Genomic DNA, 17151 nt, shown 5'->3' with positions numbered 1-17151 from the left:
GCTATTCGGGGCTCTTCTCGGCTCTCCTCAGTTCCTCTCCAATGACCCCATTCCTGCTCCCCCGAGAAATGTCCCCTCGCCTGCTGCTTCTCTCCTCACACCTTACCCACCGCTGGCTGAGGCGAGCCCAGCTCAGGCCTCGCTCAGCCTCCCGCGTCCTGTCGGTCCCCGTCCCCTGCGGCTGCTGCGGGCCAGGTGACTGCCCGGCGCTGACCCCCCGAGCTGGCCACTCGGTCATTGCTGCAGCAGGGAGTAATATCCCACAGGCAGCTAAAATATTCATCTACTTCAGCATTAGTGGCTTGTGAGATCTATATAAAATCTGAGAGTCCTCTAACCTAGGAAAGTACACAACCCTAATGCTCTGGAGGTTGCAATGACCTTGACAGAGAAAGGTCCCGTTATTACCTCATAGATAACCTGCAAAGAGAGTGTGGATTGCAGAATATAAAAGAACTGACACTGCCTTCACCATTTTTTGAGGATCAGTAAAACAGTCTCTTGAACCACCACCATCCTGCTGCTGCATGTGTACCAAACTACAGGGACAGTCTTTGAGTCAGCAGCATTAAAGATGACTTTTAGATAAACTCTATTTGGGACTACCAGTCAGTACTAAAAACAAGAGAACCCTTCCTGAAGATTATTTCCCCACCTATATTTCGACTCCTAGATGCATTTGTGACTTTTAATACCCTTCTGTTCAAATACTGATAAGTACTTGTTGTAAAGCAATAACAATAAAAGAAGGAAATAATTAACCTATTTAACTTGATACTGCATCATGGCATAAAGTCAATTGGCCATGGAAATGTTATCTGAACGTTCCAAAGCAGCACTGGCTTTGGGAACAGCATCAAGATAGATTCAGCCATCAGCAGAGACCATCACAGCAGCACCATTACTCAAAGTTATTAAGGGAACATGCTTTCAGGATGTAACTCCGATTCTTTTGATGAAAAAACTCATTTAAAAGATCACAACCAAGCTCTCTTGAATGTTCAGTTAAATAATGTGTGCTTTCCTTCAGCTTCTGCTAAGAGAAAGGGAAAATAGGATCGTTTTGAAAGCGTAGGTCATCTGGAAGGAAATGCTGACTCTTGGAGGTGCAGACACAGCTATTTTAACCCTTCATTTTTTCCAGCAGCTCCCAAGCATCTGTCTGAAAACTCACCATGCTATTTCCAGGAGTTAACTCCTCTGTCTTTGGTTACTATTTGCTAATTATAATGACCACTACATCCTCAGTGGAAATAGCAGAGTACAGTCTACCCAGACATATTTTCTTCCAGATTTATTTAAATGAAAATCTTTTGTTTTAAAAAGGAAATCCTTGCTCAGTGCAGGTATTTCCTCCTAAAGTTTCACAGGTTTTTCCCTCAAATCAAAGTAGTTTTAAACATTAAACATTTGAGCCACAGTTGGTGGTTATGTCAAGGAGGCAGTAGAGACCCAGAGAAAGATTTAAATGAGAATTTAGATTTGAAGCATACCTGGGGCTACAGTTAATTTTGAAAATTATTTAAAAATTAAAGCAGTATCAATATTCTAAAGTTTGGTGGCATGAGCCCTAATGTGGGGGTCATTGGAGGGAGTGTGGGAAGTGATCTGTCTTTGGAAAAGATATTTCAGAAGAAAGGTGGAAGGACAAACCTACACAGTCAGGTAGGACAAGTCTCTGTGGCTTCTTCATGCCCACTTGTGGGTTCACCATACCCACTGAACCACCACAGTTTAGTGGGAATGGTGGTTTTCAGTTAAAAGTTGAACTTGACAGTCTTGGAGGTTTTTTCCAGTCTTAATGATCCTATGATCCAGAATGTTTACCCTTTTGGACACTGACATTTCACCAAACCATGACTACAAAACATGGGGATGTTCCAAAATTCACATTATTTCCATAAACGTGGATATTTCCTCTTCTGAAGTTCCAGTTTTGAGCATAGGCTTTGGAGATACAGTATAGAATTTACAGAAATATCCAACTGCTCTCATGTCAAATCATCCCTCTTTTGCCTAGACTGATAACAGAATTTAGAACTCTTTCATTCCATACACACAATCATTAACTTCACCAGTTAAAAAAAATTTATGTACTTAATCTTCCCAAGGGAAAACCATATTAAAGCAAATAGACACTATTTTAACAGAAGCTGAATTATTTTCAACAAAATGTCTCACTAAAGGATAATATTCATGTCCTCAGCTCATCTGCTGCCCATTAGGTGCACTCTATTAAGTGGAATGAACAACAATGTGCAAAAGTGCACTGATTCCTTTTCTCTGTTAAATTACACCAGTTTTATGGCTTTCTCTATTACACAGTCAAAAGGGAACATTGAAATTGCTGCTCACTACTATTACAGGCATGTCTTTAGACACCTCTGGAGAATTTTGTCCAAATACACCATCTTATTACGCCTAAAGGACAGACCTGTGTGTAGGCATGTGTCTTTTGCTCACTGGGAAACTCAGTTCACACTTTCCTATTACCTAATGGGCATCTGGGTGACTTTTGATGTCAGATTCAATTTCAGTCAAAGTGGTTGGAACTCATTCAATAGATGAAACCAACTCTGCAGCCTAAGCTCAGCCTGAATTTTAGAGTACACTTTTAGGAAGTGCAGCAACTACAGCCTTGAACTACTGGTCATCAATCTTAAAGTGTTGACTGAGGGCAAGTTAAGGGTGGCTCTGCCCTTATGTCTGCAAACAGTCTGAGGTATTGGTATGGTTTAGCCACAAAAAAATATACACATAAAAACAAAATAAGTATGAAGAAATGTGCAAAAAGCCAGTTTCTTTTTGGAAACGCATGGATGTGTAGGCAGCACTGTCTGTACAAGCAGCAGAAATGCACTGGTCTGCACATTTTAATTCATGTCAATCAGAGAGGAAAATTCAGCTTAAGTTGTCCAAACCAAGAGAGGCAATCTAAAACATTTTGGATGTCGTGGACAGTTTGCTCTGTCTTGTGGGGCATGTTTTCTAAAGACTACTTCAAGAGAAATGAGTGGGGGAAAGCAAAAGAGGGCATGAAGTGCAACAACTTTGAGGTCTTACTCTACATTCAGATGAAATCCCAAATGTTTACCAAAACTGCCTTGAAATATTTATTTTGATTTCAGTTGTGGCTACTTCTTATAACTCATGGTTATTTCTTTAAAAATTCAGAAATCAGCAGTCATACCAAGGCTGCTGAATTTTCAGCGTAAGGAAATAGTCCAAAGCATTCCCCATATCAGGACTAACTCCTCATTTATTTTCCTATTTAAGAGAGCATTGCTCTGCATGCAAATGGGCTGATGCTTAAAGCAGCATTTCACTGATGAAATATCAACATGTGTTATGAATACTGATGAAATTCATATTCTCTTATAATGTAGGACTGCATTTTTCCAATCCCATTGTTAGGTGCCTCTGACTCCAGCTCAGGACTAGCACATATGCCTTTTCTGCCATTCATTACAGTCTTTCCCTCTCCTAATGCTTTGAATTATATTCAGCCCTTGTTTCAAAATGGAATCCCAATATTTTCAGGCTCATTTTAAAGGGCATTTTAATAATGCTCAGGTTGTGTATAGAACAGCTAAAGGTAAAAACAAAGCAAATGAGATTTTAGATAAGATTATCATATTTTCAAAGACTCTCAGGAGATCAGGATGCTGAATTGCCCTTAGTTACAATGCAAATTGAACATCCAAATTCCTTCTGTGAGACCAAAAACATTTTACTTATGTACAAAAGAAAAAGACTTGAAATTAAAGATGACCTCCTCCATTACCTGCAGCATCTTTTGTGTCTTGGCGCTCTAAGACATTTCCAAACCTTGTCTCATCAGTGCATCACCAAATAGATTTTCTCTGCAGCTTCTGAGACACAACAAATTGGAGTTAAAAACTCCTGTGACACTCAAATACGAATCACTTGAATTTCTGGGTGTGCTTCTGAATTACAAAATTACCTATGCATATTATTTTCTGTTCAACTTATTTCATTTTTATGATGGAAAGGCACTTGATTTGGCAATATTTCAGTTTACATTATAATGGTTTCTCAATAAATCTACACTAAAACTAGTTTTCTGCTATATTCAAACATTTTTAGATTCAGCAGAATTGCACTGAATGTACCATATTCTAGCTTTCAAATGGTTTTAACATTGTAAATTTACTATTTTTCAAAAGGTATTGAAAGAAGATTAGAAATAGAATTAAGCCAAATTTGCAATAAATGAAAATGGTCTATACTGCTTTTGATCCCCTGTTGACATTTCCAGCAGGTGGTCACTTTTTTCCTGTATGTCCCTCAGTACCGTCTGAAAGATAATCCCACAAAAGTTATTATATCCTTGTGAGTGGAAATTCACCTCTCCTATCAGAGTTTCAGCTATCTAATTCAGGAGCTGTAAGTCTGCTTTTTTCACAAACGAACAAGTTTTAGTTCAATGTTTACCAAAACTGATGGCACAGCTGCCCTAAGTTTGAGAACTTGGAACGTTCCCTCCTTCTCTGCTAACGAGGACGCCAGATTAGCGAGTAAGAAGCAGTCTGTGTTTCACACAACGTGAGCGTTACTGGGACTGGATACTGAGAAAATCAATGAAAATGCTGAGACTCAGGCACAAGCTCCTGAAGTCACTCCATTTTTCTGTGTGGTGTAAAGCAAGAGCTTCTCCCCTGCACAGCTCAGGGTCTGGGAGAAAGGAATAAGGGATTATTAAAAGCTCAAACACGTTCCAGCCTGGTTCCCTCATCTGCAAAAGAGCTGTGGGAACTGCAGCCAGGCCACAGTACAGCCACTTTGCAGCTTTCCCAATCACCAAGATCTTTTTCAATTTTTACTGTTTTTTAAAAAGTTTGAATTTAAATGTTTTGATTTTTTTTAAATTTACCATTTTAGAGCTAACTGCACCCTAACATGCACACACAAAGAGGAGTATCTCAACCTTTCAGTAAGCAGATGATCCTCTGCCCATCCATGCATTTAAGGACAGAACACTACAATTTTCCATAAACCCAGTCTGTGTGTTTCCAAGTGGAGATAAGTACATTAAATGTCAGGCTTACTCTTTCCTCCCACTCACGGGAAACCTCTTTCTCCCTTTTTACTATCTATTATCCCCATTATGACCTTTTATTATACAAAGGTTCTTGAGGATTATTTTATTTTTATTCTATACCCACATGACCGGGGTAGAAAGAATATTTTCATGATCTCTCAATAGGACATGTGGGTGCTATAAAAATAAATGTTCTGTGGTTATGAGAAAGTTCAAATTATTGTTGGCTTTATAGATAATTTTTTTTAACAATTTTATTAGTATCATCTCTAGTTTTAGCACTAAGTTGAAAGCTATTCCTACAGTGAATACGCAAAGCCTCATCAATTCTGACAGTATGGCTATGCAAATATTCTCCCTTCAAGTACCTTAATGAATAATTAATATTGTGCTTAGAGATCTAGCTGAAAGCACCAATCAGAGGGTCCAAATAAATTGGACTGGTATTGAAGAAATTGTTCCCCATGCTCATCAGAAAGATTACTGTTTCTTTTAGAGAATAGCTTTAACAATATGAAATAAAGCCCTTTTGGAATAACCTGCTGATATCTGCATGAATAATCAGAGCAGCTATAAGTTATCTGTCACAGTGCTGGCTGGCATTCAAAGACATCTCCTGGAAAGGTATTGTTTTGTAATGACAGAAATCAAACCGATTTGGGGAAAGTAACAATCTCTTTTTGTCTTACTTCTCCTTCATCTTTGAAATAGATACTTCCAGCACATCAGTTTGAAATTAAAAACAAGTGACAAAAGCCATTATTTTACTGCAGGAAGGACAGAAGGTAACCTGCCAGAAGTCGTCTTATATCAAAATAACTTTGGATTTGCTGGAAGAATATTAGCTCTCTGTGTTTATACCCTTCAACAACTTGGGTTTCAGCACAGCTCATGAAATACACACTTTATAAAACTGACACATGTTGGGCATCCTGATCCTGTGGCTGTGTTTCCATGCTAAACACAGCTCTGGCTGGAAAAGGAAGCATTGAGGGGGCATATTGGGAGGGAAAACTGGGACCAAAAGACACTGGAGGCATTTTCTCTTTCCTTAACAATGACCACCAGGTACAATTACCCACACTGAGGAGCTACTCACTCCTACCTAAAGACAATGAAACCTTTATACAACCATACAACCTCTTATTTAAAAAAAAGAAAAATACTGAAACCAATTTTACATCATTTCAGATAAATCCTGTCATTATGAGTCTGTGGCAATTTTTCTAAGTTAGTGTGTGTAATCAATCGTAGAATATTTCAAAACCAAAAAAGAGCATTTATCACTCACTGATTAAAGGTGGGGTTTTTTTTATTCTTGTGAAACGTGATCGGTGAAAAAATGTCAGGTTTTACATCCTCCCTCCCCAATGTAAAAGGTCACCAGCCTGAAAAACTGTTTAATACTTCGTTTCATGCTGTATATAAGCCTGTTGCCTTCAAAAATTAGCACTTTTCTGCTCACTGTGTGTTACCATTTATTTGAATACCGGGAATTCCAGATTCAGATCCCATGTACTTGCTTTCTAAGTTTCCAGTGTAGGAAAGGTTCAGTGTTCAGAAGAGGTGCTAAAACAATACCCAAAGCATTTTAGAGTACCTGGGAGCATAGAGGCTACGCCCTTTCTGAGAAACACTAGAAACATTTAAGGAAACCAAGCTGGGATCCATTTATTTGGATGGACATCAGCATCCATGAAGCTGTTCCAAACCCATGGAAGTCTCAGCCCACTGCACTGGGTGTATAAAGCAGAGATGAGCAGAATTACCAAAGTCACTCTGGAGTGGGAGCTTCCATCTATGCCACGGACTGCTCATGGATTCAGCACCAGGGTAACTGCATTACTTGGGCTTTCCCAGCAGCATGAACAAGGAGCTGCTGTTCTGTCTTGGCTGTCTGTTTGCACAACGCTTTCAACTCAGGCATCAAAATAGAGGGTAGAAAAACAAACAAGAGAAATGAAACTTAAACCGGCACTTCTAATGTATAAAATAATTACTTTTCCCCACCTTGGTTTGCTTTTCTGTAACCCCTGCAAGACCTCCAGATTAGTGTGTCAAATGATGGATGGCCACTCCTTCGTGGCTGTGCTTACTGCAGCACATCCCCACCACACCAGCTGTGCTTGAAAACTGCACTTTTCCATTGTGGGAAAGAACTTCCATCCCCCAACTGAAAAACTGAGCTGGCTCATGAGGCAGTGACTGAATGATCCCCAAAGGATTGTAAAGACTTATATAAGGTATTTAACTTTCTTTTACTATGCTCTTTTCGACCATTCTACAATTATGTCTGTGTAGGTCATTAAAAAAGGACCCAAGGCTTTAAGGGTGCTATTAGAACACCTGTGAGAACACACAAGACAATTACAAAAGCGTACATAAAGCTTAAAGGCAGTTGACAGCATTGCAATCACCAAAGTCCTCACAAGTGTCTAGTGACTCAATATCTGGCAGAGTTTACATCTAAAGAGACACTTGGTCTCAAATCAAAGTTTTCAGAGTCTTTAGGAGGCAAGAAGATATCAGATAAAAGAATGAAGAGCATGACCTAGCTTACTGAAAATTACAGATAAATGCAAAACTGTAGCTGATATATAAATTGGCTAGACATTAAAAAAAAAAGAAGAAGTTGGAAAACTAAAAGCAGATTTAGCTTTGCCTGTTAGCAAATCTCTGGTGATATGGCCAATGCAGAAATTTAGATTATAAGCAAAAAAGTTAGAAACAAGCCCACAATAACTGGAACATTTTACCTTCTTTTACACCTAATATCAATGGGAGCTACCAGCAAGAGTGAACTGAAAACTAGTGAAAATAAATTAATGTAAGAAGGAATAGCCTTGATTTTGACTGTTTTCAATAGTTATTGCCATGCTTAGAGTTCACTGAATCATTTTGGCACTTTCCAGTCCTAACAAAACTTCAGAATCAATTTAGATTATAAAATGTAAAACAACCTTGATTTATGCATTCTCATCCATAATCATCACTGAAAAATGTAAATATTTTGTTGATGGCTGTCTATGTTGTTGATCAGATGAGACACTGAAAATGACATCTTATTTTCACTGTCAGATCGACATATCCTGGCAGGAGAAGCAAATAAATTGTTTTCACCTCAATGAAGCGTGACAAGAAAAACACAAAGGGGAACAAAAGTATGCAGGCATTGCTTTTATGAAATAACTATTAAATGAATTTTTTAAGTCTAAGTCTTCATGTCTGAGGAACCATACCAAGAAGATTTATATGGGATTGATACAGTAGACTGATACAAGAATAAAATATCATTCCAGGTTCAAAAGCAAAATTGCAACCATTTTGCAGTACGAGAGGCAGCAGAGGCACCCCTGCCTGGTTCTGGGGCTTTCGTCCAAGGGGACATGTAAATACATCTGATGGAGTTTTTTGAGGAAGAGCAGAACTGCATAAGACTAACAGGTTCAGTAACAGAGCAACGCTGGCTCCTGACAAGTAATCAAAGCCAGGCAAGCTGAAAGCATCTTGCTCAATTTCATTCTCAGGACCACCTTCCCCCTTCACAGCTCAGCCTCCATGCAAATAAACATGGCTTTAGAAAAAAGGAGTGCAGTCAAATTTAGTGAAACACAGCCTAAAAGTTTTGCTTTGACCAAAATTAGAAGTTCAGTTTGCTTACTATGGGAGCTTTTCAAAATCCATTTTTTTCACTCCCAGCCCCCTTTAATTCAGGTCATAATACAGAAGAAACAGAGCAAATCGAGTCATTCTGAAAACGTCCAATGAGTTTTGCAAAATATCAGCAGGCAAACATTTTTTTAACGCAACAAAAATTCCCCAAACCCCTCTTCTTGTCAAGGCCCAGGTGGAGGGTCCCTTGCCCAGGCACCAGGGCACAGTTAAGCCAGCCTGCTGCCATGGCCAGTGTCTGTGGTACAGCAGGACTGCACACACTAAGGATCACCGTGTGGGATCCTTCACACGCGCACCAGCGTCCCAGCGCTGCTCCTCACCCGAGGCCGGGCTGCACTGCTCCAGCTCCTCGAACGCAGCAGCCCCAGCCAGTGCTGAGACCCTCCAGGGTCCTCCCTTCTGCCCTCCACTCCTGCAGCTCCTGCTCTTGTTTTGCAGCCCCTGCAGTGAGGAGCTGCTCAGCTGCCTCTCACACAATTATCCAACCTCCTGGTTAAACCCCAAGGCTTACACAGGGCTTTGTATACAGGCAAGAGAGCAGCCTGAATCCATGATCCTCTTTCAAGTGTATGCACTGGTGGCACAAAGCCCCCTCAGATGATCCCCTCTGTCCCTCTGCTCAGTTACATTTTCCTTAGGGAGCACACAGGGCTTCGTTTCCCCTGGAAACTCTAGGAAGGAGTCACAGGTCTCAACTGGGTAAGTCACATGGCTAAGACCAGTGAAGTCTGCAGCTGTGAAAAACATTCTGTGAGAGATGCTATTCTGAAAGACAGCAAAGAGATTTTTCTTACTTATTTATTATGCCAATTATGCTGGCTTTGAACCTTTTGGTGAAGATGCTTTATCTTTGCTTATCCTATCACAGAAATTTATTTAGTTATTTCAAAATCAATTTATTCACATCAAGCGACCAGGAGCTGAGAATGCAGCCCCGACCTCCAGTGTAACCTGGGAGGTGTGAATGAGATCCTAAAAGATTGTGTCAGTGCACTGCCTTTTCATAGTAAACAAAAAGCAATACATCTTAGAGAAGCAAAAATGAAATAAAAAAGCCAAAACCCAGAAGTACTAGAAAACTACATCCCCAAGCCCCTGGTGGGAATTGTTTGTTAAGAGTTCCTGTCTAGATGATATCTTGCTTCATTGAAATATCTCTACCTCTACATGCCAAATGTGTGTGTGAAACTCTCTGAATATGAAAGATCCTAATTTTGAATGACACTCATCATCATACTCTCCTTCTGCACAGAATGTGCAGCATCTTCTGCATAGCAGCTTGACAATATCAGTGCAATTATAAATTTCTGTGCAGTGGAACTAAGGTTATTTTGCATTACATTAATTTATTTTTTAATGTGTTTTCCTCCTTTCCTTCCTCTGCAGACATAGATCACATTCTAGTTATTTTCTGCAAAGGGTTCATTATACTGTGCTTAATAACTCAGAGAACCTGGCATTTTACGAGCAAACGTCTCTGATTCTTAAGCACAGGAAAAATGAATAAATGCATTTACCAGTACGAGCAGTCCTGCAAAAAAAGTCAAAATGCGAAGCACTTGACCTGCACTTGAATGTATTTTCCCTTCCTCTCTCCCATCGTGCCTTTGCTCTCTACACAACACAAAAGCAGAGGCAGCAACCACTGCTGGATTTCCAACACCCACATTTCCTAGCTCAGGAGGTACAAATCTGCACACTGGAGCCAGAACTGGTCTTACCACTTGCACTACAAAACACACAGAGAGAAAATTATCCCAATCCACCACAGCAGCACAGGACTGTTCAGAGACACACACACTTACTTGCTTGGGCCCAGGAAGGTAATTCTTAAAACCACCTTATGCTTATACAGTTAATTTGATTTTAAAAGACAAATAGATGCAGCATGCAGTTAATTTTTCCTCAAAACATGCAAATCCTGACCACCTTTGTCAACAAAGGCTTCACAGGTCATCAAAAATCAAGCTGGGACTTCCAAACAAGAGTTCTAAAATTTTAAACCCACAGTTCCCACTCTCCCTATGAATGTTTTTGCCTCTGGGTCCAGACTGCTCTGGGTTCTTTACTCCGAATTTTTCACATGAAACTTTCCTACTAAGGAGAACATTTTCAAAAATCCTTGAGGAAGAAAAACAATGCTACACAGGAAATACTATGAATCTCAAGGTTTTCTGACTGCATATCACAACAACTGCTGTTTAGGATGCAGCTGATATTATATTACTATTTTACAAGAGAAGGTCAAAGTTGACTGGCTAAAGGGGAAAACCCCCACAGCATTATTTTTAGTGTCAATTCTATAGAGATATCCTTTTATCTTCACAGTTCTTTTTGCACATGGAACAAAGTTCCTGATCTCTTGCAGTTTTTCCCATCTTTTAACGATCTTTTAACTGTTTTTAACAAAAAAACCCCAAAACCCAACAAAACGGGACAAAAGTATATCCTATCTAGGTGTTCAGCCAAGGACACCTTCCACATCCAAATGTGCTTCTGCAGAGGCACTGCTGTCCAGAGACAAATAGTTCTAACTCCTATGTCTTCAAAAGTACAACAGCAGAGACAGAGAATGGCTAGAATTCTTTCTGAGGTTAATTCCATGAGATCTGGGCTGTCCACTGCCTCACCCCAGGTGGATTACTGTGCTGTGTTCAGAAGGTCGTCCTTCTGTCAGGCTGTACTGTGCTTCCCTAAGGCTGCTTCAAGGTACCTATGATCAACTTACTACAGCTCTTCCTTAGCTGGTGAAAACAGCACACATGAACAAGACAACAGTCACCATTTCCCATGTTTGGAAGCCACATGAAATGATCACACAAGTTATTTTGCTGCAGAAAACAATGTCTTTGTACAAACTCCCTTGTGCCTTCACACGCTGTTTCTCCTACCTTAGCTTTTGTTTGTACCAGCTGTGTCCCTGGTGGGTTTGCAGGTGACTGAATGGGCAGATGGACTGGAAGTTCACACTCTAAACACGCAGCAAAGGACAGTCCATGGGTTTGCACTGCTTCAGTTACCAGGATCTGCAGAGATGTCAAAGACATGTTATTCCCCATTTGGCAATATGCTTTGATTGCTAATTAATGCAAACAGCTTGTTGTCTACAGTAATACACAATTACTTCTCGGTGACCAAATGGCTCACAACAATTTCAACAAGCAGTTCAGGAGCCAAAAGCATTCCATAAATAAGATGCTGACACTAAGCTTGTGTACTTTTATTTAAAGACACAATATTACAGCCATCTGGAAAACCATTTATTTAATAACATCCAGCAACACAGGACTGGCCACCTGTTAACTGGGAAATTATTGGCAAAACAGGTAGCCAAAGGCATGAGGGCATCCAGCAGTCAGGGCTAGGGAGGAAGAAAGAGACAGTGACTGACCTGTAATGGCTTCTTTTTTGCACCACTCAGTTTTGAAAAGACAGACAAATTTCTCTGGCAGACCATCGTGGAACAAATCCACGCACCAGGAAGTTCTTTTACTGTCACAGGAAGGAACAGAGCTCTTCTTTCCATCTTTCTTGAAGAAAGCAGAAGAGTCTTTGGTTAGAGTGTGTACCAAAGTAAACGTGCTTTCATAGTGGCAGTGTTCAAATGCATCACTTGCACAAGACAGAGCAAAACCCCTGCGATTTCTATCCTTCCATGTTCCATCTGTGAGCGAGGCAATTTGAGATGCTGCTGATATGCAGGAATTCAACTCTGAACCCCTAATCCAAATAATGTCATGGATAGTTTCAAAGATGTAGCTACCTGCAATGGTTTAAAACATAAATAGGATGTACAAACACTAATTTTCGGGGCTCAGTCATGCCCAAATCTGTGTTACATACAGAGATGTAGCTTAAAAGCACCACTCATCACCGGGGGAGATGACAGCACTGCATCCTACAAAGGAGCCAATCTTCCAGTCCTAACCTGACTCCTTACCTGCTTCTCTCTACAGCCACAAATGCTTGCTCTATTTCCCATTAGCAGCCAAGTCTGAGCACCATTTTTCACCTGTTACTGATGCTTTCATCAATACCTCCCTTCTACTGCAAGTACTACATTTCCAGTCACCTTGTCAGTGGAGCTGAGCGTTTTTTCCTAGTCTACCCACCACTCTTTTGTTAAAAGCATTATTCCTTCCCTTGCTGTGTCTCATTTAAACATTCAAACTGACAGTCTATTAGGTGTTCTGGTGGCAGCTTCTCAAGAGATTGAGGCCTTTTGTGTGTCAGCCCCCTGACACACAATCTACATTTAGCAGGGAGGTGGCAGACACAAAGAATATCCTTTTAAATTAGAGAGCAAGGCAGAGATTTGCAGAGAGTGAGTGAAACTGTTCTGAAGACATGGCTCCTCTGGAAATGGGGTTACAGGGTAGGGCAGCTATTTCTGAATTGCCCACGCCATCACCATATCAGGCAGTTCAAGAGGTGACACATCTAAAGCGGGCGTGGAGGAGTTGTAACTTTAATGGTCCTTCTCGTGTCTGAAGACATGAACATTGTGATGGGGGGTCCTTGTCATTTCCCTGTGCTGCCAGTTCTGCTGCTGCAGGTGGCAGAAATCAGGAACATCCCTGAAGTTATCAAAAGCTGGAGGAGAAAAAGTGGGAATAGTATGGAATAGATTCCTAGTTTGATCATGTGGCTTGTTCACATCCCCACTTCTGCAGGTAACAGACAGAGCACAGATGGAGCCTCTGCTGAAGGAGTTTTCTCTTACTTATATTAACAGTACATAATACAAACAACTCTCAGAAAGGAATAATGCTGCCAGCATTTCCATGAAACCTGTTCTTCTTGAGGGCAATAATTTCTTGAACTTTCCAGATTTATGATCATTGTTATTATTGCCTTTTAACACCACCCAACCATATCTATTTATCTTCGTCCACATATTATCAAAAAGTCATCCTTCAGCCATTTCTATTAATAGCTTTGAGCACCTAAATAAAGCAATTAAGGAAGTCAGTCAAATGTATTCTTTACCTAGCTCAGATGTCACACATCTACATGAAGCCCAGATGCTGGAAGTGATGTATGAAATTCATAGTTTCACTCCTGTAACAGATGCCACAGAAGCCAACCTCTCCCTATACAGGAAGAAAGAACACTGATTAAAATAAAATATTAAAAAAATACAATCAGATAGGACTTTAAGTCCCAAGCTCAGTCTATTTCAGTCTCAGAATACTATTGGAAAATTAGGTGCTAATGGTTCTATCTCAGAATGTAAATTATATTTTCTAACTTGCACTGGAATTCATGCTAATATTTACTATTGCTAGTATTTACTCTAAGGAAGCAGATTCTTACAAAATAAATAATGGAGGAAAGGCTGTCACTTTCATCCAGTAGGTACAAAGAAGGAAATGATGCCCTTGGGGTTGGCCCTTCCCTGCACCCCCTCCTTCCCCCCAGCTCAGTGGGAATGGGGATCACTGAGGGATTTAGGGCAGAAACCTTCTGCCTTCTCCCTTTCCTCTCTCCTTGGATTTTGCACTCTACATTCTTTCCTCATATGGCTATGGCTATTTTTCCGTTAAAGGCATTTTTTTTCTACTGCTGAAGATTCCTACTGACAGCTCTTCACTTGTCTAAAATAAGTTATTCTGTCTTCTTTTCTGGGTAACTGTAAGGTGCACACACACAAATATCTATTTATCTATTTATCTTCCTCACTGAATTTAGTGCCATTTCAGTTCCAACACAATTTTTTTTTTTGTTAACAAAAAAATTCAGTTCTAAATTTTATATGGGCCCTTACTAGTCCCTAAATTCATCTCAATACTACATTCTGGAATGGATTTGTTTTTTCTCTGACTTCTCAAGAAGTATCAAAGTCTCACATTAACATAAAGCCATAGATCAGCATCAACTTTAATATATATCTGCAGTTAAGGATTTTCCAAAAGGGATTCAGAACTAACCAAGAGATTAAAATCAAACTCAACTGATTTGGAGAGCTGAGCTTTGATGATCCTTGTGGGTCCCTTCCAAATCAGAATATTCTGTGAATATATTCCAGCTCCTTTATTTACCTGATCTCACAAACCATTATTTTTATTGGAAGTTTCTACAGCTTTCTACAGAACTTGTTCGTATCTGTGACTGCCAACAATGTAATCCCTTGTTATCAGCTACAGCCCATTTTATAAAATCATCATTTCACTGGTTATCCACCCCATTCATCTTGCCTCTCTATTAAATTCTCTGCCATTTTGAGTGCCATGTCTTCAATCCAACCAAAACATGTCCAAAAAATGTGCTGAATTTGTTCAATTTCTTCATAGATATATCCAAAAGTACAGAGTAAAATGAATCTTTCCCCTTAACTCTGCACTACTGGCAAATGAAGGGATATTGCACCCTCAAGTAACACTTGATTATTTGAACTATGAGCCACAGCTATGTTATATTAATAATCTTAATAGACACTTTAATTTCTTTCAATCCAGACTTTTCCTCTAAATACTTCCCTTTCTTGATGCTTTTAATAACCACTCATATATTATAATATCCCTACTTGCTGCTGAGCTTGCCATTTCTAGTTACTGTCACGTGGAACGGGTGAAAGTTATGAAAAATAATTTATTATGAGATAAAAGTAATTGTGTAATCAGCATTAAATAAGTTATTCCAGGATTATTTTTCAACTCCTTCCATGGCTCTGCATTTTATTATAATTTAGTCTGTTTCAGAAAAGAAGAATCAATGCTGTCAGGAAACAATTAAAAACAGACTGCAAAATCTGTTTTGAACCAATGTGTGAGTTTACCTCTCCTTAGATTCATTCATTTCAATAACTACTATTAAAGTAATTGTTGAAAGCATTACTGTTTCTTGTCTTTAAATCTGTAAGCATTGACACAAAGGCTTTAAAAATTTTAGCTCCATTGCTATGTTGAGAAAAATGTGGCTCACCACTTATTGTTCTGTACATTAAAAAAAAAGCCACACTACTTAAATTCCAGTATCCTGCACATTTCATCAAAAAAGTCAGCACTGTACTGACTAGAAAGGGACTGCATTAATGACTCCAGCCAATACTGAAAATCCTGAGATCAGTAGTCAACAGACAATATAAAATGAGATAGTACAATTTTAAAGACTCAGTAAAACTGAGTAATTCCAAAAAGCCTTGAATTATTTTCCAGACAGATATGCTACTAAAAAACCTACTAAAAACAGGCCTAAAGCTCTTTCCACAGCCAAAAGCCAAGACTTGTATTATGCAACACCTTAGTTATCTATAATGTGTATCATGCTGAGCCATTCATCCAAGAATATCCTTTGCCTCCTTTAGGGTAAGAGGTAATTTAACCTCAGTACTAGCTCATTTCTCCCAAGATTGCCAGTCTTGTGAGAAATTACAAGATTAGCTTTACGATGAGAGCAAATGTGCATTAGACAGTGAAATTTAACCCTACCTTCACCCTCGGGCTGATATACAACACTGAAAGAACAGTTTTTCTTAACCTATTGCAGTTTGATAAGGTGAAGCACCTGAGTTGCTATTAAATGGTAAAATATAAGCATTTTACATTCAGCACTGGAAGCTTAAATACCTTATTGACAATCTTTTATTCCCTTAATATACTATTTCATTATAATGGCCAAAATCATCATGAAGAAATGCAGGAATACACTCTGGGAGTCAACCTGAGTAATTCAGTATCCTTCACTACCAACATACCATTTCCAATATTCATCTAATATTGTATCTCTCTCTAACTCGTCTTTGGAGACCCTAGCTGTTCATTCATTTGGTGAGGACAAAGCAGCGTCCTACACAAGAGCCTTAGTACAGATACACCCCATGGGACAGTGGATTGCTGAGTGGTTTTGAGGCACATACATGCAGTGGGACAGTGTTTGCACAGTGCTGACCAGAGCCAACAATGAGTCAAACATTCACGGGTCCGTGCCGTCGTGCACCGTCCTCGATGTGCAGCGCTGGGTGAGCCAAGTCCCCAGCGCTGCTGCTTTGGGCTTTGGGGCTGGGTTAGAGACACTGCTGTGCTTGCAAACAACTGCCTGGCTATGGCTGCCCAACAAGGATACTCGTTGGCTGGGCAAGGGACACTGGAAGGACTTTTCCTTAAAGGGCTGAATAAAGCCCCCTCTGGGCTACAACACATCAGGCTGAGACTCACGTAAAGCGTCAGAGACCTCGTTCCCAGCAGTGACTTGAGGAGAGCCTGAAGGGACAGTTTGGGATCTCTACACATATGGGGGGAGGGGGGAAATGACTCAACTAAGTTCAGGTGTTTTTCTAACTCCAGAGACTTCAGGGAAAACTTCAGGGGTGAACAATTTTAAAATTCCCACCCATGTCTACTTCAGACTTCAGTGGGGTTTTTTTCCATCACACTTGAGTTGAGCATCCTTTCACTCAGAAATGAAAGAACACT

The 17151-nt window shown here is 39.9% G+C and overlaps 1 long non-coding RNA gene across 1 annotated transcript in view; it reads right to left on the bottom strand.

The window, feature by feature from the left end:
* LOC120410527 overlaps positions 1-17151 on the bottom strand; it is a 250231-nt gene that overhangs the window by 128435 nt on the left and 104645 nt on the right. The window contains exons 5-7 of the long non-coding RNA XR_005602730.1: positions 13727-13830; positions 12129-12263; positions 11629-11763 (exon numbers count right to left, since the gene is read on the bottom strand). This is a non-coding gene — a long non-coding RNA (uncharacterized LOC120410527). The remainder of the gene's footprint in view (positions 1-11628; positions 11764-12128; positions 12264-13726; positions 13831-17151) is intronic.

The sequence above is a fragment of the Corvus cornix genome, chromosome 10 (assembly GCF_000738735.6).
Source record: "Corvus cornix cornix isolate S_Up_H32 chromosome 10, ASM73873v5, whole genome shotgun sequence".
In the NCBI taxonomy this organism is placed as follows: domain Eukaryota; kingdom Metazoa; phylum Chordata; class Aves; order Passeriformes; family Corvidae; genus Corvus; species Corvus cornix.
Note: the sequence above shows the minus strand (reverse complement) of the source record. Positions and strands in the feature narration are given on the sequence as shown.